A 26,716-nucleotide genomic window follows, 5' to 3' on the forward strand; every position below is an offset into this window, starting at 1 on the left:
GACAGCCTTCAGAATGGGAGAAAATAATAGCAAATGAAGCAACAGACAAACAACTAATCTCAAAAATATACAAGCAACACCTGCAGCTCAATTCCAGAAAAATAAATGTCCCAATCAAACAATGGGCCAAAGAACTAAATAGATGTTTCTCCAAAGAAGACATACAGATGGCAACAAACACATGAAAAGATGCTCAACATCACTCATTATCAGAGAAATGCAAATCAAAACCACTATGAGGTACCATTTCACGCCAGTCAGAATGGCTGCGATCCAAAAGTCTACAAGCAATAAATGCTGGAGAGGGTGTGGAGAAAAGGGAACCCTCTTACACTGTTGGTGGGAATGCAAACTAGTACAGCCACTGTGGAGAACAGTGTGGAAATCCCTTAAAAAACTGGAAATAGAACTGCCTTATGACCCAGCAATCCCACTGCTGGGCATACATACTGAGGAAACCAGAATTGAAAGAGACACGTGTACCCCAATGTTTATCACAGCACTATTTATAATAGCCAGGACATGGAAGCAATCTAGATGTCTATCAGCAGATGAATGGATAAGAAAGCTGTGGTACATATACACTTACTCAGCCATTAAAAAGAATACATTGGAATCAGTTCTAATGAGGTGGATGAAACTGGAGCTGATTATACAGAGTGAAGTAAGCCAGAAAGAAAAACACCAATACAGTATACTAACGCATATATATGGAATTTAGAAAGATGGTAACAATAACCCTGTATGCGAGACAGCAAAAGAGACACAGATGTACAGAACAGTCTTTTGGACTCTGGGAGAGGGCAAGGGTGGGATGATTTGGGAGAATGGCATTGAAACATGTATAATATCATATATGAAATGAATCACCGGTTCAGGTTCGATGCAGGATACAGGATGCTTGGGGCTGGTGCACTGGGATGACCCAGAGGGATGGTATGGGGAGGGAGGAGGGAGGGGGGTTCAGGATGGGGAACATGTGTATACCTGTGGCGGATTCATGTTGATGTATGGGAAAACCAATACAATATTGTAAAGTAATTAACCTCCAATTAAAATAAATAAATTTATATTTAAAAAAAAAACAAAAATAAATGTAAGTGTTTTGTGTGATATTCACACCAAGAAGACTCAGAGGGGAGAAAAAAATAGTAGAAGCAAAAGACCTTTTTTCTTTTTTCCCTCAACATAGGAAGGAAAAAGCTGACATTTTCAATTACACTTAGGAACTACGGAGGGCATAAAATGGTCCTTGTCTTCAAGATGTTTTTGTCTTACTGTGATGAGAGAGTAAGTGAAAACGCAAACAAGAGATACATGGTTGAATGCTTCAGTTCTGTTCAGTTCAGTCGCTCAGTCGTGTCTGACTCTTTGCGACCCCATGGATCGCAGCACGCCAGGCCTCCCTGTCCATCACCATCTCCCAGAGTTCACTGAGACTCACGTCCATCGAGTCAGTGATGCCATCCAGCCATCTCATCCTCTGTCGTCCCCTTTTCCTCCTGCCCCCAATCCCTCCCAGCATCAGAGTCTTTTCCAATGAGTCAACTCTTCACAAAGGTGGCAGCTTTAGCATCATTCCTTCCAAAAAACACCCAGGGCTGATCTCCTTTAGAATGGACTGGTTGGATCTCCTTGCAGTCCAAGTTGAATGCTTCAAATACAGCAATTTCAAGACCCATTTGTTGAGAATAGTTTCTTAAGAATTTTTTTAAATTATTAAAAGCAGAAGAGATATGACTAGAGGCTAAGCATTTTGCATTTTACTTTTATGAAGCACTTGGAATAATATCCACTGTGTTAGGTGCTTTTATCAGTCTTGATAAGGTCTGTATTGTTATTCTCTGCTATAAGGACATTTGGTGAAATAGCCATATAAAACAATTAAAAGTATTAATAAGCTTCCATGGGCTTCCCTGTGGCTCAGTGGTAAAGAATTTGCCTGCCAATGCAGGAGACGCATGTTTGATCCCTGGGTCAGGAAGATCCCCTGTAGGAGGAACTGGCAGCCTACTCCAGTATTCTTTCCTGGAAAATCCCATGGACAGAGGAGGCTGGAAGGCTATAGTCCATGGGGTCACAAAAGAGTAGGACACAACTTAGTGACTAAACAACAGACAACAAATAAGCCTCAACATGCATTGCACTATTGCTGTCATTTATAACTTTCATTCAGTCTCCATTGCTTCCACTCTAATCTAAGTCCTAATCATTTAATTCAGTGTCAGTCTCTTTTGAGTCTTGAACGCTTTCAAATATCTTCAAATTTTAATCCATCTATTATTAGCAGGTGAATCATTCAAAACCAGAATTTCATCCACCTCATTAGAACTGATTCAAATGTATTCTTTTTAATGGCAGTTCTAATGAGGTGGATGAAACTGGAGCCTATTATACAGAGTGAAGTAAGCCAGAAGGAAAAACATAAATACAGTATACTAACGCATATATATGGAATTTAGAAAGATGGTAACAATAACCCAGTGTACGAGACAGCAAAAGAGACACTGATGTATAGAACAGTCTTATGGACTCTGTGGGAGAGGGAGAGGGTGGGAAGATTTGGGAGAATGGCAATGAAACATGTAAAATATCATGTAGGAAACGAGTTGCCAGTCCAGGTTCGATGCACGATGCTGGATGCTTGGGGCTGGTGCACTGGGACGGCCCAGAGGGATGGTATGGGGAGGGAGGAGGGAGGAGGGTTCGGGATGGGGAACACATGTATACCTGTGGTGGATTCATTTTGATATTTGGCAAAACTAATACAATTATGTAAAGTTTAAAAATAAAATAAAATTGGAAGAATAAAAAAAAAAAAAGAAGAAGAAGAAGAAAATCCAGTAATAAAAACCTCTTTTTAAAACAAAAAAAACAACAACAACAAAAAAAAAAACCAGAATTTTCCATATATCACTCCAAGTTCAAACTATGGAAAAGCCCTCTAGTGAACTGAAGTGAAATCGTTCAGTCATGTCCAACTCTTTGCGACCCCATAGACTGTTGCCTACCAGGCTCCTCCATCCATGGGATTTTCCAGGCAAGAGTACTGGAGTGGGTTGTCATTTCCTTCTCCAGAGGATCTTCCGGACCCAGGGATTGAACCAGGGTCCCCTGCATTGTAGGCAGACGCTTTATCGTCTGAGCTACCAGGAAAAGCCCTCTGACATTCAGTAAAAAAACAGTAAGTGAGGGATTTACTTAAATTTTCTTTTAATGACTCAGAGCCAGTGTTGCATATTTTAATACAGGCAGTCCTTGACTTACAATGGATCAATTTTTTTTCCCACTTTATGATGCAAAATCAATATGCACTCAATAAAAATCAAGTTTGGATCTTTTCCTAGGCTAGCCCCATGTGGTACAAAATACCCTCTTCTAATACTGGGCAGCAGAAGCCAGCTGCAGTGCACAGTCAGCCACTCTGTTCATGGAGGGTTAAACATCTGATACACTTACTATCATTCTGTACTCATTTTTTCTGGGCTCCAAAATCACTGCAGATGGTGACTGCAGCCATGAAATTAAAAGACGCTTACTCCTTGGAAGGAAAGTTATGTCCAACCTAGATAGCATATTCAAAAGCAGAGACATTACTTTGCCAACAAAGGTCCGTCTAGTCAAGGCTATGGTTTTTCCAATGGTCATGTATGGATGTAAGAGTTGGACTGTGAAGAAGGCTGAGTGCCGAAGAATTGATGCCTTTGAACTGGGGTGTTGGAGAAGACTCTTGAGAGTCCCTTGGACTGCAAGGAGATCCAACCAGTCCATTCTGAAGGAGATCAGCCCTGGGATTTCTTTGGAAGGAATGATGCTAAAGCTGAAACTCCAGTACTTTGGCCACCTCATGCGAAGAGTTGACTCATTGGAAAAGACTTTGATGCTGGGAGGGATTGGGGGCAGGAAGAGAAGGGGACGACAGAGGATGAGATGGCTGGATGGCATCACTGACTCTGGACGTGAGTCTGGGTGAACTCCGGGAGTTGGTGATGGACAGGGAGGCCTGGCGTGCTGCGATTCTTGGGGTCGCAAAGAGTCTGACACAACTGAGCAACTGAACTGAACTGAACTGTACTCATTCAACAATTCTGTTTTACACTTTCATAGTAACAGTATTCAATAAATTACATGAGATAGTCAATACTTCATTTTAAACTAGGTTTTGAGTTATTAGATTGGCTTATCTGGTGGCTCAGATGGTAAAGAATCTGCCTGCAAGGCAGGAGACTTGAGTTCAATCGCTGGGTAGGGAAGATCCCCTTGAGAAGGGAATGGCTATCCTCTCCAGTGTTCTTGCCTGGAGAATTCCATGGACAGAGGAGCCTGGCACTCTACAGTCCATGGGGTTGCAAAGAGATGTACACAACTGACCTTCTAACTGTAGGCTAAACTACTTAGCACATTTGAGTTAGGCTTAATGATGTTCAATTGGTTAGGTGTACTGAATGTATTTCAACTTAAGATATTTTCAACTCATGATGGATATGTAACCCTATTATATATTGAAAAAGATCTACATAGAGGAGATTATGGATATTATGCTAAGTCTATACCAACACACCTTAAACTAGAACACACTACTCTACAAAAAGGCTTACACATTTTATCTGGGGGATGCTAAATTATTACAGTAGTAGTTTGTCTAAATAAATGAAAAAGAAGATAAGATATTCCACTCTTTCTCCTTTGGAATCCTACTGTTCACTCCAAGAGATTATGCTTTTCTTAGCTGAATATGATCTAAAAAGAAAGTGAGTGAGTTGCATGATCCTTCCTCTGGTGTTCTTACTGGTGGCTAGAACTTAGACATCAGCTCCATACAATACAGTTAAATTTTTTAAAAAATCAAGATACCACCACTGGCATTCTATCTTCACTTTCAAAAATTTAATGAAATTGTAGTTGGCCTAATAAACTTATCACCACAGCTTATTACTGGGTCTAGTACTGCCAGTCTATGCTTCTCTTCCATTATTACCCTTTTTCTGCTTTAAGGGACACAGGTCTTGTTTCTGAGTGAAAGGAAGAAGAGCATTGAGTAGACCAGCCTCTGAGACTCCATGGAGCTTCTTAATGCATATATAGCTTTCAGCTAGAAATGCAGACCAGATCCTTACATGAGACTCAATCAACCACAAATTTTGTTCTTTCTTTCCTTCACTTACTTGTACTCTATCAATGTATTGATAGGTTAAGAGTGAGCAGTTTATAGTACTTTTCTAATTGGGAGTCTATTCTTTATCCATTCTAGGTCAAGGCCTTTATTCTAAGGAGATAACTTCAGTCATATAACTCTGTAAAACCACTTAGGTCTACTTGTATGATTTATATTAAAAATAACAGCTCTTATGGCTGTTTATAAGCTACTGGTGACTCCTGGCAGATCCAGACCATTACTCTATTAGGCAAATTTCATTACTTCTTGATGGCCTTGGACTGGAGGCCATTAGCTAGTTTCTTAGCGAAAAGGAAGTATAGACTCCCCAGTTACATGGAAGCAACATCCTGAATTGCTGCCTTTATGTAAAAATAGTCATTGACTCCCAAACAGATATTCCTGATTTATTCTTACTTCATTCTCAAGCATAGACACCAAAAAAAAAATACTCCCTTTAAAGTGTCAGAAAAAGGTTTTATATTCTCTCTGCTTATGACTTTTTACTGTAATTGCTTAACAAGATATAATAATCTTATTACTGTTACCATAATTTGTGTTGTGTATATATATATGACAAAGACTCAATAATAAATGATTTTTAGTGACATAGGCTCAAAAAGGAGTCATTGTCAGCTTCCATTATGAGTTTGGTTGTGTGTATTTGGGAAAAAAGCTTTAATTTATTGTTTAACAGTATGTTCTTATTCTTAACATATAATTCAAAATATACCCCTAGGGGAAAAGGTAAGTCTTATCAACCAAAGGAATAATGGTATTCTGAATTTTCTCCAATTGCAGCTTGAGTATATAAATTATGTTATGGTATTCTGAATTTTCTCCAGTTGTAGCTTGAGAATATAAATTATCAACAACAACAAATCTAGAACTAGATTTTATGAAACTACTAATGTGTTCTCCATGAGAAAATACAGAGATATTATCAGAGGAGTTTTATTATCTAAGAAAATGAAGGAATCCTCAGTTGGAAGTTCCAATTTGTTGGGCAGAAAATAAAAGAACACTTTAGTTAATTTTAATGCTATATTTTGTGTATTTTGGACATTTAATTTTTAAATAAATATATTTTAAAAATATAACATATATAGAAGGGTGAACAAATCAATAAATATACACAAATTTTCACAAGGTAAATCACTTGTGCAGTCACCAGCTAAGTGAGCATACACAGTCAGTGCGTAGGAGTTCCCTTTGTGTTTCTTCACAGTCATTACACTCTCACCTTTCAAAATGGCAACCTGACTTCTAGAAACGCAGATTAGTTTTACCTGTGTATAAATAAAAAGATATATATGAATGACAGAGATTTTAAACATGTGTCTCTTGTCTTTGATTCAACATTATCTTTGTGCAACTCAAGGATGTAATATTGAGAAGTGATTCATTTTGCTCTATATTATTTCACTGTGTACCTATAACAAAATTAATTACTCTGTACTTCTATCCACTTATTTTATTTTTAATTTAAGGATAACTGCTTTAGGATAATTTAAGGATAATTTTAATTTAATTTTAATTTTATCCTTAAATTTAATTTAAGGATAAATGTTGTGATGGGTTTTGCTATAAAACAATATGAATATATATATATATACACACGTATCCTCACCCTCTTGAACTTCCCTCCCCACCTCATTCCATACCTTTAGGTCATAAGAGAGCAAAGGCTGAGCTTCCTGTGTTAAACATAAATTTCCCAATAGCTATCTATTTTACACATAGTAATATATATATTCCAATGTTATTCTCTCAATTTGTCCAACCCTCTCCTCCCCATGTTATGTCCACAAGTCCTTTTTCTATATCTGCATCTCTATTCTTGTCCTGCAAACAAGTTCATCAGTATGGACTGAAGTATAGGTTGTTACCAAGTAACATTGCAATAAAAATTCATTTAAGAAATTTTGTTGAAGTATAATTGATTTACAAATTTCAGGTGTATAGCAAAGTGGTTCAGTTATATATAGATTCTTTTCCCTTATAGGCTATCACAAAACATTGAGCACAGTATCCTGTGTTATATATTAGGTCCTGTTAGTTACTACACGCAGTGTGGGTGTGGATGCTCAATCATGTCTGACTCTTTGTGATCCTATATAGTAGTGTTTATATGTTAATTCCTACCTCTTCTACTTCTTTTTCCTTTGGTAACCCTAAGTTTATTTTCTATGTCTTTTGGTCTATTTCTGCTTTGTAAATAAGTTCATTTGAATCTTTTTTTTCCTTTTAGATTCCACATATGAAAGTGAAAGTGAAAGTCGCTCAGTTGTGTCTGACTCTTTGCGACCCCATGACTGTCCATGGAATTCTCTAGGCCTGAATACTGGAGTGGGTAGCCTTTCCCTTCTCCAAGGGATCTTCCCAAACCAGGGCTTGAACCCAGGTCTCCCGCATTGCAGGCAGATTCCTTACTAGCTGAGCCACAAGGGAAGCCCATGAATACAGGAGTGGGTAGCCTATCCCTTCGCCAGCAGATCTTCCCCTCCCAGGAAGCGAACCGGGGTCTCATGCATTGCAGGCAGATTCTTTACCAATTGAGCTATCAGGGAAGCCCATATAAATTATATCATATAATATTTGTCTTTTGCAAATTTGGAAAACTCAGCAGTGGCCACAGGACTGGAAAAGGTCAGTTTTCATTCCAATCCCAAAGAGAGGCAATGCCAAAGAGTGTTCAAACTACATAACTACTGTACAACTGCATTCATTTCACATACTAATAAGGTAAGGTTTCAAATCCTTCAAGCTAGGCTTCAACAGTATGTGATATGAGAAATTCCAGATGTACAAGCTGGATTTAGAAAAGGCAGAGGAACCGGAGATCAAATTGCCAACATCTGTAGATCGTAGAGATCATAGGATCATAGAGAAAGCAAGGGGATTCCAGAAAACTATCTACTTTTGCTTCATTGACTACTTGAAACCCTTTGACTGTGTGGAACACAGCAAACTGTGGAAAATTTTTAAAGTGACAGGAATACTAGACCACCTTACCTGCCTCCTGAGAAATCTGTATCCAGGTCAGGAAGGAACAGTTAGAACCAGACATGGAACGGACTGGTTCAAAATAGGGAAAGGAGTGTGACATGCCTGTGTATTATTGTTACCCCACTTATTTAAATTATATGCAGAGTACATCATGCAAAATGCTGGGCTGGATGACTCACAAGCTGAAATCGAGACTTTTGGGAGAAATACCAACAACCTCAGATATGCAGATTATTATCACTCTATTGGCAGAAAGCCTCTTAATGAAGGTGAAAGAGGAGAGTGAAAAATATGGCTTAAAACTCAAAATTCAAAAAACAAAGATCATGGCATCTGGTCCCATCACGTCATGGCAAATAGATGGGAAAAAAATGGAAATAGTGACAAGTTTTATTTTTCCGGGCTCCAAAATCATGCCAATGGTGACTGCAGCCTCAAAATTAAACGACACTTACTCCTTGGAAGAAATGCTATGACAAACCTATGTATTGAGAGCAGAGACATCACTTTGCCGACAAAGGTCCATATAGTCAAATCTATGGTTTTTCTAGTAGTCATATAAGGTTGTGAGATTTGGACCATAAAGAAAGTTGAGTGCTGAAGAATGATGCTTTAAAATTGTGGTGCTGAAGAAGACTCTTGAGAGTCTCTTGGACTGCAAGGAGTTCAAACCAGTCAAACCTAAAGGAAATCAACCCTGAATATTCATTGGAAGAACTGATGGTGAAGCTGAAGCTCCAAAACTTTGTCCACCTGATGCAAAGAGCTGACTCACAGAAAAGACCCTGAGTCTGTGAAATATTGAGGGCAGGAGGTAAAGGGGATGACAGAGGATGAGATACTTGATTGGCATCACTGATACAATGGACATCAGTTTGAGCAAACTCCAGGAGATAATGAAGGACAGGGAAGCCTGTTGTGCTGCTGTCCATTAGATCACAAAGTCAGATATGACTTTGTGACTGAACAACAATTGTATGTTATAACATGTCACTATTCAGATTTTAAAAATATCTATATTAAACACATATTAGCATATAGTTGCCAGGTATCATTACTAGTAAAGGTCCATATATTTTATTCTGAGTTTATGTTCTTCTCAATGTATGTGTTTGTGAAATATCCCTTCTCTAATAGTAATTACTAACTGATACTTTTAACATTCTTCTTTGGTAAAAGAGAGTTGGCAACCATACACCAGTCCTTCCAATCTAATGAAAAAAAAAAAAAAAAGCTAATTCCTAAAATCTAAAAGTCTGGGAAGTATTGTTATAAAGAACCATTTTAATCTATGCATATACCCTGAATTTCTGCTTCTAAAAATCTTTTTATCCTAAAACATCCTTATAGCAGAGTAGAGTAATAGCTATACTATAATACATTTTATATGGATAGCATCTTCCTAGAATGACTTGAAACTTACCTTTTTCCCTCTCTCCTCTAGTTTTTCTTTAGTTTGGCTTTTGAATTTTAATCAAAACATACAAATTTTAAAAAGAGAATAAAAGGAATAATAGAAAATTCAACTTGAAATAAAAACAAATGACAATTTTATAGGCCTCAGCATATTTTGAGAAATAAAAGGATCTTTTCAAATAAGTTACTTGCCCAATTTTAATACAATTAATCTGAAATTTTTCATTAATGTCTATTACAAAGGTAAATATGAGAATAAAGGTTAATGTTTTAAACATTATAGTAAGTAGCTTAAGAGGCAAAATGATTATATGGAAAGAGAGATTTTCGAAGTTACTATACTCTCCACTTTGGGGAAAATGCATGCATTTATTACTTCAGGATTAAAGTACATAGGTAAGAATCTAGTGACAATAAATCCCCTGTCACCTGCCTGAGGATAATGGTGAGTGCCTCCAAGATCTGAGAGGATGCAGTTAGGGAAGGCATCATCAATATAAGTGCACTGTCATTTCTCTAATTTGAAGAAATGCTTCTGTTTCTCAAGGTAACACACATGTACACCCACTGATAGACATAACTGAAATTATGTTTACATGTGTATTGTTATTGGGGGAATCAGACTGAAAGGGGCTAAAGGGAGAGAAAAGGAGACAGAACTCACAGTAGTACAGAGACCAACACATAGAGTAATGAGCTATGACTATGAGCAGGCTGACATACACAGAGAGAAGCAGCAGTAAATCCATTCTGAGGATTGAGTGTTGCCACTCACCCTTCCAGTGCCATGACTAACGACATGACCAAGGTTAGCTGTTTTCATTCTCCAGAAATGTTAGTGTATGCCAATATACTCAGTAAATCTACTCTCCTAAATGTGAAATTCAGAACTTATGAAATTAAAAGTTAAAACAATTATTTAGGGAGAATCAAAGTAAGGCTTGCCTGGTGGCTCAGATGGTTAAGCGTCTGCCTGCAATGCGGAAGACCTGGGTTTGATCCCTGGGTCAGGAAGATCCCCTGGAGAAGGAAATGGCAACCCACTCCAGTATTCTTGCCTGGAAAATTCCATGGACTGAGCAGCCTGGTAAGCTACAGTCCATGGGGTTGCAAAGAGCTAGACACGACTGAGCAGCTTCACTTCAATCAAAATAAAGCCCATGACAGAACTTGATTTAGATCATTTTGTGCTAATAAGGAATGCAACCAAAACAAGGGATGAAGTGTTAACAAAATTATACTTCCTGAAGGGCCTTTTTTTCCTACCAGCCATAAGAATCTTGGCCAGCATTTTCTCTCTCAGCTATTGACAGAAAGTCAGTTGTATGTAAGAAATTAAACTCTGAGATAGATATTAGATAGAATATAAAAATATACTTTCTATTACAATCTGGTATGTTCTGTGATTTTCACATTCCAAATAGACAATGTATTTTTCAACTAAATGTGATAATCCTACCCTCCATCTCCCTCCCAGATGTATTGTTAAAATTAGTTCAATTTTAATCATCAAAGCTGTAAATAAATTGAGTTATTCAGAAAGCAATGAGATCTAAATAAACAGACACTGTTGTTACCCAGTTTCCTCACACATTCCCTTGTACTCTCCTGCTCTAGACAAGGTCTTTTGATAAGTACAGTTCACAAATATAAAGTGACCATAATTTATAAGCTATAACTCAACCATCATTTCTTTGTCTGATTCAAATGTACCATCTAAGCTTTGTCAAGTTACAAATACATTTCAATTCACATTTGTAGGGTTCATTTCATAGTCTCATACACATATTTATTTTATAAGCTTACATGATAAAATTATTCAAGTGAATGTCTATTTTTAAAAGTCATGCTGTGTATGATTAATTCTAATACTAAAACTCCCAAAGTGAATTTTAAAGTTATAGAGCTATGTCTTCCTGGGGAAAAGATAAAAGAAAAATCAAAATGAAACTAAAAGAGCAAAACACACACACACACAATTCACCCTGATTTCCTAGGGAAATATTTCCTTGTTTTATCATAAAAATACTTTGTGGGTGATGACTCAGTTTGTGTATCGAATTGCTCATGACCTCACACTGGATGTGAAAGCTGAAGACAAGAATGATGAACACGAAACATGCCGTTTATAGGTTTTATACTGAGAAGTAATCAATTCTATAATACTCATCTCCACAAGGTGCAATAAGTAGAAATGGTTAACTCTAAAGTATAAGAAATGCAAAGCATTTCTGTTAACTTCTTTTACTATTTGTGGTAGATAAGTCACAAGTTAATTCATTTCAACTTATGGCAAACAAAGTTTTTGTTGTAATCATTAAACTCCTCTCACAAGCTGCAATAATTGTGTAAAAACAGAAATGGTTGCTATTTTATGCCAAAAAGTCTCTTGGCATTCATCCTAAATATTTGTCAAGTCAATTTGATTCCAGAAGGCTATGTGGGAAAAGTCACAAGCCAATTGCTATTGTAAGTCATAAATTCTAAAGAGAGCTTTCATGAATAATATGGGAAGTTTAGCATGGTTGTATGATAGAAGAAAGAAAAAAGGATATTGCCTTTCACTGTTTGTAATTTGACTCAATTTGTGCTTTTTAATTACTCCAATTATTTTCTAATAGTTGAACATTATTCTGATTAGTTTCTAGCTACGGGATCTTCAAAAGATTGTTATAAACCTAACTCTCTTAAACTGCTGCTTTCTTTGTCAGCAAGCACCAAAAAACTCATAAAGCAAGTTTATTCATGTCAAATTTTAGATTAAAAGGAGATTGCTCCTTTTATGTGATAACAGAGTTGAAGCAAGATGAAGTCACCTCAATTATCATTGTCCCTGAGTTTTATTGTGCACTATCCATCTAAGATAAATAATTACCTAGGTCTTCTAACTTGCAAGCAATTCACACATTTAAAAGTCTATAATTTTCTGCATTTCTGCCCCCTTGCTGGCACAATTAAAGTTTATTGACAGTAAATATTGTAGATTTCTATTTTTTTCCATATAAATACTTGGTGTTACGTAACTGATAAAGACTTTCCAAATTATAGGAATCTCAAGTTATGTATTATTTAAATATTAAAAATAGCATTATTTATGACTACATTAAAACTATCATGGGGTTATACATTATAATAAATAATACTGAACCAATTTGATATAAAATGGATTATTTCTTATATCTATTTCTTTTTTAAATAAAAGGAGATACATTATAAAAAGAATTAGGAAAAATAAAAAGGCAATATAGATACAAAGCAAAAACCATTTGAATAGCACCACTGACAACACCATATGCTAAAAAAAAAAGGTAGAACTAATAATAAGCTGTTTTCACAATTTTCTCATTTGTCATGGGTGATATCTGCACACTATATACACACATATATACATAGTCCCATATGTATGAATTGGAGAAGGCAATGGCACCCCACTCCAGTACTCTTGCCTGGAAAATCCCATGGATGGAGGAGCCTGGTAGGCTGCACTCCATGGGGTCGCTAAGAGTCAGACACGACTGAGCGACTTCACTTTCATGCATTGGAGAAGGAAATGGCAACCCACTCCAGTGTTCTTGCCTGGAGAATCCCAGGGTTGGGGGAGCCTGGTGGGCTGCCGTCTATGGGATTGCACAGAGTCTGACACAACTGAAGCAACTTAGCAGCAGCAGCAGCAGCATATGTATGAATAATGTTATATTTTATATTTTGAATACTAGGAACAATAGCTACATATAATCAAAATATATATTTAGAATGAGAATGAATCATCTTTAGACATATTAAGGTATTTATATCAAACACTTATGGAGAACTTAGATGTTTAACTTTATGTTAGGTTCTGTAGAATATATAAGTTATCTATCAACCTGTTATATGTAGGAATCACTCTGCTAACTGATAGCAGTGTAACAATGTGGTGTAACTAGTAGGTCTCACTGTTATCTCACTGAGGCTCTAATGAGTTTTGAAAATAAACTGAAGAGAATAGAAAAAATAGGTCTTAGGTTGTCTTTAAGAATTAAAATTGTTATAAAAATGGAGAAATAGATGTATGTAATTAATAAACTGTAAGGAAACTAATAAACTAGAACAGAGGATCTATAATGCTGACTAAAGAAGTAATAAAATGATCATATTAAATTTTTGACTAGTCTTATACCCAACATATACTTTTTTTCAATTTAAAGCAGAAATAGTAATGTCATGTGATTAAAAAAGGCAACTCCATTTCTACCTTGAATGTTGCAAATTACTTAAGTTTATCTAAATTATATGACATATAACTATAAAATAACATTTTAATTGACCTTGATAATACTGAAATATTCAAAGACACTAGTAAAAGGAAGAGTTTTCTCTCTCTTCAAAGCCTCTTGAAGATTCTGATTACATGGCAAGCAGAACAATCATTAGGTCTAGAAAATGTTTATCTCAAGAGAGAACTTCAAATTTTTCCATGTTGACTTTAAATATATCTTATATTTATTTGCTAAAGGGATAATTTTATAAAATTATAAATTATAAAAATTACAAAATTATGTAACTTTATAATAATCAAATGATGACAAAAAATCACAATTTTTAAAAAGCCAGATTATTATACAGAGTGAAGTAAGCCAGAAAGAAAAACACCAATACAGTATACTAACGTATATATATGGAATTTAGAAAGATGGTAACAATAACCCTGTGTACGAGACAGCAAAAGAGACACTGATGTATAGAACAGTCTTATGGACTCTGTAGGAGAGGGAGAGGGTGGGAAGATTTGGGAGAATGGCATTGAAACATGTATAATATCATGTATGAAATGAGTTGCCAGTCCAGGTTCAATGCACGATATTGGATGCTTGGGGCTGGTGCACTGGAACGACCCAGAGGGATGGTATTGGGAGGGAGGAGGGAGGACAGTTCAGGATGGGGAACACATGTATACCTGTGGCGGATTCATTTCGATATTTGGCAAAAGTAATACAATATTGTAAAGTTTAAAAATAAAATAAAATTTTAAAAAATCCAGATTAATATTATAACCTCTATTCCTTATCTGCATAAAATTAAAGTGTTTTTACACTATGTTATTAATTCAGTTGAAAATATAACTTTATTGTTAACATTTTTCTTTAAAGAATGACGGCATCTTGTTTTGAAGTCATAGAACATTGTGTAGTTGAAACTCTAATCTTTTTAATCATAGATTAATACTGCTTCCTTGGCTATTTTTGTGTCATACAGAAAAAAAAAAAAAAAACAGAAACTTTTTGAATGGGTAAAGTAAACTTGTATAGCACAGACACTTTCCTCAAATAATTCAAAAGATTAAGTTGAACTGTTTAAAACTACAGATATCTTATCATTATTTCACTTAGAGAAAAGGCAGTTTCATATGGCCCAAACTATAAATTGTGAAGTAATTAGGACCTGTGCATGAATCAAAAATAAAAGTGAATTTCTGACTCAATATATGAAGTGGTAGTCTTACGATCACAGGTTTCTGTACATTCATTGGAGATACGGATTGTTGTTTACTTGCTAAGTCATGTCTGACTCTTTTGCAACCCTGTGGACTGTAGCCCGCCAGGGTCCTCTGTCCATGGGATTCTCCAGGCAAGAATACTCCAGGCAAGTCCATTGCCATTTCTTTCTCCAGGGGATCTTTCTGACTCAGGGACTGAACCCGAGTCTCCTGAATTGGAAAGCATATTTTAACTGCTGAGCCATTCAGAAAGATAAGTAGCAGAGATGGACAGAATGAAGCATTTAAATTTTATTATTAGTCCTCCTTCTTGATTCCCCACTTCACTGTGAAGTCTCCTGGGCAGGACTCGGAGTGAGGCTGCATTAGAAGAATTAAGAGCAAACCAAAAGAGAGTTTGCTTTTGCAATGGAGCAAGATCGCCACAACTGGCTGTGGTCCCACAGTCCCCCTGTCATCTCTAGATTTCCTCAGCACCCAGCCTCAAAGATATATGTCTGCACATTCAGTATCTTGGCTGTTACTTGGTTCCTTTGTTAATGCACCAACCCAGGCATTTTTTCCTTGCCTTTCTTCCTTCTCCACTGCTACTGTGTCCTTGGTCCTTGACATCAAGGCCTTGATCCTCAGACTCATCCCCAGGATTAACTCTCACCACTGTCCTGAGCAGCCAGGTGTCACCATACTCTTGGGACTGGCAAACCTACCCTGAATTCATATCCAAAGATCCATCTTTTCTCCTGGGGCTCCCCCAGCACTACCCAGGAGCTCCTCTTTCCAGAACACCAAGTCCATGCTTCTACAGGCCAAATCTTTGCCCAGAAGCTGTTGGTTCACATCCAGAAAGCCCTGTCCTTACATAAATTTCCTTATCCAAAGGACAGGGACAGTTTGCACATTCGGCCATAGTTCACAGGGCTGGCAGCCACTCAGTGGTCCGGAGCTGCAGGAGGCTCTCTGGTATCTTCCCAAATGGAGTCTTCTCCAGTCTGGCACAGAGGCCATTTATGATGGCGAGCCCTGACTATGTTACCAGTGGCCTACGTACCTGGGACATATGCTGGGTACCCACACTGTTGAGCACAAGACTGACTGCTGGACCCGTGGCGGAAGCCCAGGCAGCCCACCAAGTCCAGGCGGGCTGGCTTGAGGCTGACCATGGGCAGAGGGTTACACTGGATCAGCTCCCATAGCCAACAGGGGAGAGAGTCCCCACTGGGCCCTGCTTACCTCATCCCAGCTACCTATGTCTCCACAGACACATAAAGCTGAACTGTAACAGGGGTACAAAGACTCCCACATGTGGCCTTCTCCCTTGGCCAAGCTTTGCTCCTGTGGCCCATGGCAAAGGTCCTCGGTTGCCACTTGATCTTTTAAATTTAACAATTTCAATAATTTAAGTCAGTCAGTAAAGTTCAGGTCAATCACTCAGTTGTGTCCGACTCTGCGACCCCATGAACTACAGCACGCCAGGCCTCCCTGTCCATCACCAACTCCCAGTATTTACCGAAAGCCATGTCCATTGAGTTGGTGATGCCATCCAACCATCTCATCCTCTGTCGTCCCCTTCTCCTCCTGCCCTCAATCTTTCCCAGCATCAGGGTCTTTTCAAATGAGTCAGCTCGTCACATCAGGTGGCCAAAGTATTGGAGTTTCAGCTTGAATATCAGTCCTTCCAATGAACACCCAGGACTGATCTCCTTTAGAATGGACTGGTTGGTTGGATCTCCTTGCAGTCCAAGGGACTCTCAAGAGTCTTCTCCAACACCACAGTTCAAAAGCATCAATTCTTTGGTGCTCAGCTTTTTTGTAGTCCAACTCTCACATCCATACATGATTACTAGAAAAACCATAGCCTTGACTAGATGGACCTTTGTTGACAATGTCTCTGCTTTTCAATATGCTGTCTAGATTGGTCATAACTTTCCTTCCAAGGAGTAAGCATCTTTTAATTTCATGGCTGCAATCACCATCTGAAGTGATCTTGGGGCCCTTCTAAAAAAAGTCAGACATTGTTTCCACTGTTTCCCATCTATTTGCCATGAAGTGATAAGACTGGATGCCATGATTTAAGTTTTCTGAATGTTGAGCTTTAAGCCAACTTTTTCACTCTCTTCAACTTTCATCAAGAGGCCCTTTAGTTCTTCTTCACTTTCTGCCATAAGGTGGTGTCATCTGCATATCTGAGGTTATTGATATTTCTCCTGGCAATCTGATTCCAGCCCAGCATTTCTCATGATGTACTCTGCATATAAGTTAAATAAGCAGGGTGACAATATACAGCCTTGATGTACTCCTTTTCCTATTTGGAACCAGTCTGTTGTTCCATGTCCAGTTCTAACTGTTGCTTCCTGACCTGCATATAGGTTTCTCAAGAGGCAGGTCAGGTGGTCTGGTATTCAAATTTCCTTCAAAATTTTCCACAGTTTATTGTGATCCATACTGTCAAAGAGTTTGGCATAGTCAATAAAGCAGAGATAGATGTTTTCTGGAACTCTTGCTTTTTGGATGATCCAGCGAATGTTGGCGATTTGATCTCTGGTTCCTCTGCCTTTTCTAAAACCAGCTTGAACATCTGGAAGTTCATGGTTCACGTATTGCTGAAGCCTGGCTTGGAGAATCTTGAGCATTACTTTACTAGCATATGAGATGAGTGCAATTGTGAGGTAGTTTGAGCGTTCTTTGGTATTGCCTTTCTTTGGGATTGGAATGAAAACTGCCCTTTTCCAGTCCTGTGGCCACTGCTGAGTTTTCTAAATTTGCTGGCATATTGAGTGCAGCAGTTTCACAGCATCATCTTTCAGGATTTGAAAGAGCTCAACTGGAATTCCATCCCCTCCACTAGTAGTGATCCTTCCTAAGGCCCACTCGACTTCATATTCCAGGATGTCTGGCTGTAGATGAGTGATCACACCATCGAGAATATCTGTGTCGTGAAGATCTTTTTTGTACAGTAGTCTTTTGATTACCCTCAAACTATGCAGAATGCTACACATATGTAAATCACTAAATAAAACTTAGATATGTTGATTTAATGAGAATTCTTTTTCACACAACCTCCCAACCCCTCAGTACCAAACACATACACATTTAGCTGACATCATGTCTTTCCTTAGAATTTTATGGGAGATAACATAAATGGGAACTTTAAAAATTATTTTCTATGTTACATTTATACTTCTGATGCAATTTATTTTGTTATGAAAAGTTTCAGTTTAAAGCAATTGTAATTTCAGATTTTGGGGCAATAGCTAATGAAAGATCCACAATTAAAATATCTAAATTGAAGTGTTTAAACATAATTACATCAAACTAGAACATTAAGATATGTATCACAAAGCAAAACCTTAAGGTCAGTATCACAGAGAATCCATCCTGGACTGGGTAATTAATTTTTTTCTGTCTTCACTATTAGATAATACCATTTATCTAACAAATTCACTTTAAACACATTGACAATATTTTAAATGTCTCTCTACCCTATAATTTTCTTTCCCATGCTTTGTCTTATACTTTCAGTGTTTCTTCTTCACTCTTAATACTACATCATAGTGTTAAGCCACAATTAACTAAATACCTAAATTTGAAAACTTTAAAGTATCCAACTTATAGATTGGAAGAGGGAGAAGTTAAAAGACTCAGAGGACAGAGAGAGAAAGAGAGGAGGAAGAGAGGTAAAGAGATAGAGAAGGAGGTGCTAAGAAACAGATATAGTGCAGTGGGGGAATTTGTGAAAGGTTCCTTTTAAAGAGGAACAATACTAGAATCAAAGTAAGTAATTAGAAAACAAAAGCAGTACTCCTGCATTTATATTATACTTCAGTGACTTAATCTGTAATAAATACAACAGACAGAAAAGGATAAATGTGAAAAGTTACTAAATATGACAGATAAGAAAATTGAAAGGACTCTAATTTTACTCATAATTTGATTCTGAATAGAAAATGTGGTAACATGAACAGAAAGTGCAAGACAGAAAAATAATCTTATTTCTGATTTTAAAAACCTGATATTTGTTTGGGTTGTTCTATTGGGGGTGACGATTGTGCACCTAAATACTAACTTTGAGCACACAGTTTATTTAGTTGGATTAGCTTCTGGTAAGCAGTCAGTGGGAAGTTATATTTTGAATATAGAATAGCCATTCTAAATGTTGTATCAATACATTTATATGTAAAGAGTCGTAGAAGGGAAAATTGCACATTTGGCAGATCCTTTTGTATCTCTGCTTTGATATAAAGTGATAAAAATGTATCAGATTATACTAGTGACAATCCATTGTAGAAGGCATTTAAAAGCTCTATTATGAAGCTTTACTTCCTTCTATGGTGCCTACCAGAGAGTGTCTTACCAATGTCTTACCACCATTTCTTTAAAATCACTCAGTTGTGTCTGAGACCCTTTGTGATACTATGGACTGTAGCCTGCCAGGCTCTTTTGTCCATGGATTTCTCCAAGCAAGAATACTGGAGTGGGTTTCCATTCCCTTCTCCAGGGGATCTTCCAACCCAGGGATCAAACCTAGGACTCCTCCATTGCAGGCAGATTCTTTACCATCTGAATCACTAGGAAAATCCATTTCTTGGTGTCTACTAAAATTTCTTAAGACTTGTCAATATTTTTGCAAATAAACCTAAGAAAAATATAAACATCAAAAATATTTCTCTATCATTGCTCAGGATTGATCAGAAGATTAAATGACTAAAAAGAATGTATATTTGGGGGGGGGTTAACTCATTTATCTTGGATTGGCTTCTCCTTACTTATTGTTCAAGATCTTTTATGAAGTACCTTGACAACAAAGAATGCATTCTATTTAAAATACTCATATGATGATCCTTTGCAAAGGTAAAATAGGTTGGTAATAATTTTTTCTACTTTATAAGCAAACATAAATTTTTTTGATAAGTCATAACTGAAGTGCAATATTGGAACCAGAAAGCATTGTGCTAGACCAACCACAAAATTAGATTTTGTGATTGAGCTTAAAGGGTATCTCAAAGAACAAAGACCACTCCATTTCTTGACTATTTGGATGTCTATTAGGCACAACTAACTACCATTCATTCTCACTATACCTTTCCATCAGTCTTTCCCATGTCAATTAATATTTTATGAGTTTATGGCACTATCATGCACCCACATATGCAGACCAAAGAACAAAAAGTCATTTCTATTCATAACCCAATCCAACTACAAGTTTGTACCAATTCTATCTCCAAAATAGATTATGAAATGGCTGTGTTATTTCCCATCTCCATCATGTTCTCTTGAAATAAAGTAAGAGACTCCCAACTCTTGAAAATGTGCAATAATGGTATGCTCACTTAAAACCCTGCTATTGATTTCACTTGTAATTAGAATTGAATGTAAACTTTTACTGTGATGCATGAAAGGTACTTACGATGTTCCCCGGACTCCTCTCTGACCTATCTCCTAACATTCCTATTGTTTACTATTCTCCATTAGACTTCTTTGTGTTTCATGAACATAATTAACTTATCCCAGTCTACTGACACAAGATAATGCCTGCTTCAACAACATCTTCGAATATGGTATCAGAAAGCCAAGAAATCATGCCTGAAGATTCCTAAAATGTTTGGTCAGAGCTGTACAATATTACATTACTGTCAAAGTATAAGCACAAGCTTTCCAAGAGATTGTTAGAGTAGGACAATCATGGTAAAATTCCTTGATAATGTGGAGTTTACTCTGATCAGGGGCTTCCCAGGGGACACTAAGGAGAAGGGGGTGGCAGAGGATGAGATGATTAGACAACACCACTGACTCGATGGACATGAGTTTGAGCAAACTCTAGGAAATAGTGAAGGACAGGGAAGCCTGGCATCCTGCAGTCCATGGGGTTGCAAAGAGTCAGACATGATTTAGTGACTGAACAACAACAACAAAATTATCATGGTTTTTATTTTTTGCTCAAATGTTCTGAAACTCCAAAGTGATATGAATAATACAAGTATTCTGAACTGCCACAGAATATAAATTGCATAAAATGGTCACATGTTTTATACCTACATTTCTTTGCTGCTGCTACTGCTGCTAAGTTGCTTCAGTTGTGTCTGACTCTGTGCGACCCCATAGACGGCAGCCCACCAGGCTCCACCATCCCTGGGGTTCTCCAGGCAAGAACACTGGAATGGGTTGCCATTTCCTTCTCCAATGCATGAAAGTGAAAAGTGAAAGTGAAGTCGCTCAGTCGTGTCTGACTCTTAGCAACCCCACGGACTGCAGCCTACCAGGTTCCTCCGTCCATGGGAGAGTACTGGAGTGGGGTGCCATTGCCTTCTCCGATACATTTCTTTAGACACTTGTTAATTTTGTCCGATGTGGGAAAAGAATAATACAGTATAGGTAATGTGAAAAGAAGAGAAGTGAAAAGCAAAGGAGAAAAGGGAATATATACCCATTTGAATGCAGAGTTCCAAAGAATAACAAGGAGAGATAAGAAAGCCTTCCTCAGTGATCAATGCAAAGAAATAGAGGAAAACAATAGGATAGGAAAGACTAGAGATCTCTTCAAGAAAATTAGAGATACTAAGGGAACATTTCATGTAAAGATGGGCTCAATAAAGGACAGAAATGGTATAGACCTAACAAAAGCAGAAGATATTAAGAAGAGGTGGCAAGAATACACAAAACTATACAAAAAAGATCTTCATGACCCTGATAACCACAATGGTGTGATCACTCACCTAGAGCCAGACATCCTGTAATGTGAAGTCAAGTGGGCTTTAGGAAGTATCACTACGAACAAAGCTAGTGGAGGGGATGGAATTTCAGTTGAGCTATTTCAAATCCTAAAAGATGATGCTGTGAAACTGCTGCACTCAATAGGCCAGCAAATTTAGAAAACTCAGCAGTGGCCACAGGACTGGAAAAGGGCAGTTTTCATTCAAGAAAGGCAATGCCAAAGAATGTTCAAACTACATCACAATTGCACTCATCTCACATGCTAGTAAAGTAATGCTCAAAATTCTCCAAGCCAGGCTTTAGCAATACGTGAACTGTGAACTTCCAGATATTCAAGCTGGTTTTAGGAAAGGCAAAGGAACCAGAGATCAAATTGCCAACATTCGCTGGATAATTGAAAAAGCAAGAGAGTTCCAGAAAAACATCTATTTCTGCTTTATTGACTATGCCAGAGCTTTTGACTTTGGATCACAATAAACTGGAAAATTCTGAAGGAGATGGGAATACCAGACCACCTGATCTGCCTCTTGAGAAACGTATATGCAGGTCAGGAAGTAACAGTTAGAACTGGACATGGAACAACAGACTGATTCGAAATAGGAAAAGGAGTACGTCAAGGGTGTATACTGTCACCCTGCTTGTTTAACTTATATGCAGAGTACATACATCATGAGAAACACTGGGCTGGATGAAGCACAAGCTGGAATCAAGATTGCCAGGAGAAATATCAATAACCTCAGATACGCAGATAACACAGCCCTTACGGCGGAAAGTAAAGAAGAACTAAAGAGCCTCTTGATGAAAGTGAAAGAGGAGAGTGAAAAAGTTTGCTTAAAGCTCAACATTCAGAAAACTAAGATCATGGCATCTGGTCCCATCACTTCATGGCAAATAAATGGGAAACAGTGGAAAAAATGGCTGACTTTATTTTTTGGGGCCCCAAGATCACTGATGGTGATTGCAGCCATGAAATTAAAAGATGCTTACTCCTGGGAAGGAAAGTTATGACCAATCTAGACAGCATATTGAAAAGCAGAGACATTACTTTGTCAACAAAGGTCTGTCTAGTCAAGGCTATGGTTTTTCCAGTGGTCATGTATGGATGTTAGAGTTGGACTATAAAAAAGCTGAGCGCCAAAGAATTGATGCTTTTGAACTGTGGTGTTGGAGAAGACTCTTGAGAGTCCATTGGACTGCAAGGAGATCCAACCAGTTCATCCTAAAGGAGATCAGTCCTGGGTGTTCATTGGAAGGAATGATGTTGAAGGTAAAACTCCAATACTTTGGCCACCTGATGCAAAGAGCTGACTCATTTGAAAAGACCCTGATGCTGGGAAAGATTGAAGGAAGGAGGACAAGGGGACAACAGAGGATGAGATGGTTGGATGGCATCACTGACTCAATGGACATGGGTTTGGGTAAATTCCGGGCATTGGTGATGGACAGAGAGGCCTGCCGTGCTGCAGTTCATGGGGTTGCTAAGAGTTCGACATGACTGAGTGACTCACCTGAACTGAACTGATACAGTTTTAATAGGATTTCTAAAATTTTAATTAAAATTGTTTTCCATTTGGCATTCCATATGGGGAGTAAATAGAGTGTCTTTACGCATTTCATTGTGACTGCCAATTAACTACATACATATATATTTTATTTTTACTTCTCAAGCACTAGTGAGATAAAAATTACAATTTTTCACTAAAGTTACAATAAGTTTATAAAATTCCTTTAAGTTTTTTTAACATTGTTTTTAATGTGATTTTGGTATTGAAATACATTGTCCCAACTCTTCACATTCTCCTTAAATGATATTTTACTACTGATATGACCTATTATATTGCAATTAAGCCCTTTTTTGAGATATTTACATTTTGAAAATAAGATTACAAGATTTACTGCTGAATTTAAGGAAATATTTCTAAAGACTTAGAAAATAAATTACTATGAGATTAATAATCTTATGTCAGTCAGTGATGTTGTTAATAGATCAATTCGAAATCACTAGCACTTTTTGTAGTGTTATAATAATCACATATATAAAATATTAAAATAGATATGACACACACAAAAATAGAATTAAAGTAGAATTCCAAGCCAGAACACACAAGATGCAAAGGGGCACCTTAAAACTTACAGGTAATATTTTTTGCAAACAGTGCTGCTTTACCAAAACAAAACAAAAATGTTTTCAATGCTTACTTCTGTGAATTTCAGAGATATCAGTGAGAACCAAGTTTATGACTTATGAAATAAAGAGCACTGGTTTTGATCAAGAGTGCCTGCTCTGGGTTGATTTCTCATTGTCTGGGGCCTTTAGAATATGGTTCAATTATTCGTTCATTCGACAGCAAGCAATCTTCAGTTTCTGTCATTCAGAAAACATGGTGCTAGCTCCTGACATATATTTAAGATTTGAACTATTTTCTTAAAAGAGTTTACAGCTTTGTGTGGGAACCTAATTCTAAATACCACATCATAGTGTGATTAGTGCTATCATCACAGTTGCATATTTAGGAGCATCAGGTAGAAGCAAATAAGTTCTGCTGGAAAAATTATGGAAAGGCAGACTACCAAGGAGCATAAAATTGGGATAGAGAAAAAAACACAATATAGGAGGTAAAAGGTGTCAGTTCAGAACTTGTTAAGCTATCAAAAAATATTTCAGTTAAGGCCTAATCACTGGGCTCATGATTTCTGGTCAAATCAAATCAAATAGTTTGATCAGTGCCAGTGGATTAATCAATTTGACAATGCTCCTTTACCAAGGGCTTTTTCCAAAGTAATACCTTGACGAAAAGCAAAAACTTCAGCAATAGGTCATTCAGACTCTACTGTGTGCAATTTTTAGAGCAGAGTGCCATACCTATTCTCAGGTGCTAAGTCTGTATCAAATGACATTTCAAGCTTAAGTATAGGAGAGCACTTCAAATCTCATTTCCAAAATGAATAAAGGAAATATAAATTAAGCAAAAAGATTTCTAATGTGTCTTCATTCATAAGCCAAGGTTATACTTTCTGTTACAGATAACTTTTAAAATTCTATCTAAATAAATTATATTATGGTTACTATAAATTTAAGTAACAGCTATGGCTATTACTTATTCATCTTACAGGCAGCACTAACTTAGTAAACACAGATTCATAAGGCTGTATGTGTTCACTCTAATACAAATATATGGACAGAAAGAAAGGGAGAGAAGGAGAGAAGAAATGCCCAAAGGGTACTAACAAGGTACGAATCAGGTACCAACGAGGGTACTAAGTACTAAAAGATGCAGAGAGTTCAAGAAGCAGGCCCGTGAATAAAAATCACCAGTTGAAATAAGCACGCATTTTAATGTTGTGCTTTGTGAAGTTAGACATACATTTTAATAATTGCTTTTAATGATTATTCATGAATGAATTATTAATTAACTCTCTAGACTAAAAATATCATTCCATGCTTGCTAAATAACATTTCCTCAAATGAAAGAAAAAACTATATATGAAAAGGATAAAAGTTCTCTCATCATCAGCGCTTCTGTAAAGTCTCTGTATTTGATCTTGCTGTAACTAATGCTTGTTTGGTTAGGACACTTCCACATCACAAATTACAGCATTCAAGTTCACAGATGGATATAATGTACACACAGAACATGAATTATTTTGCAGTGAGACTAATAATAGAATAATATGTGTACCAATGTATGGCTTTGCATAGGTCTATGCAAATATCAGGGTTTTTGTTGTTGTTTTTTCTAAAGGGGTTTTCTCTTCAGTCTTTCTTGGTAACAATAATTGTTCTAAAAATTTGAGTCTGTGTTAAGATACTCTGAGATAGAAGTATAAAAATTCCCAACTGCTTGTAGAAAAAAATACATTCTCAAACAAACATAAAAGTTATTTTCCTCAATTCTTAGTGAAAAATAAATTCAGATTCATGCTAAGTCATGTATGTTAAATAGCAGGTCAATATAAAAGGTTAATCCTATATGGTAATTCTGCCCCGCCAACACACACATTACCCTAAATCACTTAGAAATGATTCATTTATTTTCTACAGTTTCCCTATTTTTAAATTCTTAAACAGTTTTAAAGGTTACTTTCCACTTATGGTTATTAAAAAATATTGACTATCTTCCCTGTGTTTCACAATACATCCTTGAACCTGTCTTACACCCAATAGTCTGTACCTCCCACTTTCCCACCTCTATAATGCCACTTTCCTGCCACTAGTAACTCCCACTTTCTTTTTTATATCTGAAGTCTGCTTCTTTTCTATAATATTCACCAGTTTGTTGTATATTTTAGATTTCACATATAAGTGATATCATAGGGTATTTGTCTTTTTCTGACTTATCTAACTTAGCATAATGCCCTCCAAGTCCGTCTATGCTGCTGCAAATGGAAAATTTTGTTCTTTTTCCAAGTTGAATAGCATTACATTGCATATTCATACAGTATCTTCTTTATCAAATGTTTTTGATGGACATTTAGGTTGCTTCCCTTTCTTGGCAATTGTAAGTAATGCTGCTATGAACATGTATTTTTTTTGAGTGAGTGCTTTTGGTTTTTTCTTTTTTATGATACATTCCCTGGAGTGGGATTATGTAATTGTTGGGTCATATGACACTTCTATTTTTAGTTTTTTTGAGGAAGCTCAATACAGTTTTCCACAGTGACTGTGCTGATTTACATTCTTGCCAACAGTGAATAAGTGTTTTCCTCAAGAACATTCGTTATTAGTGTTCTATATATATATATATATCATTTTGGCTGTGCTAAGTCTTTGTTGAGGCAGGCAGACCTGTCTTGTTTTGGAGCATGGGCTCTAGAGTGTGTGGGTTCAGTAGTTGTTGCACACAGACTCGGTTGCTCTTCAGCATGTGTGATCTTAGTTCCCTGACCAGGGACTGAATCACATCCCCTGCATTGGAAGCTGGACTCAACCACTGGACCAACAAGGAAGTCCC

General features: G+C 37.0%; 1 protein-coding gene across 6 annotated transcripts in view; it reads right to left on the reverse strand.

The window, feature by feature from the left end:
* ERBB4 (erb-b2 receptor tyrosine kinase 4) overlaps positions 1–26,716 on the reverse strand; it is a 1,281,057-nt gene that overhangs the window by 467,402 nt on the left and 786,939 nt on the right. The window lies entirely within an intron of this gene.

This window comes from Bos indicus, chromosome 2 (assembly GCF_029378745.1).
Source record: "Bos indicus isolate NIAB-ARS_2022 breed Sahiwal x Tharparkar chromosome 2, NIAB-ARS_B.indTharparkar_mat_pri_1.0, whole genome shotgun sequence".
Lineage (NCBI taxonomy): Eukaryota > Metazoa > Chordata > Mammalia > Artiodactyla > Bovidae > Bos > Bos indicus.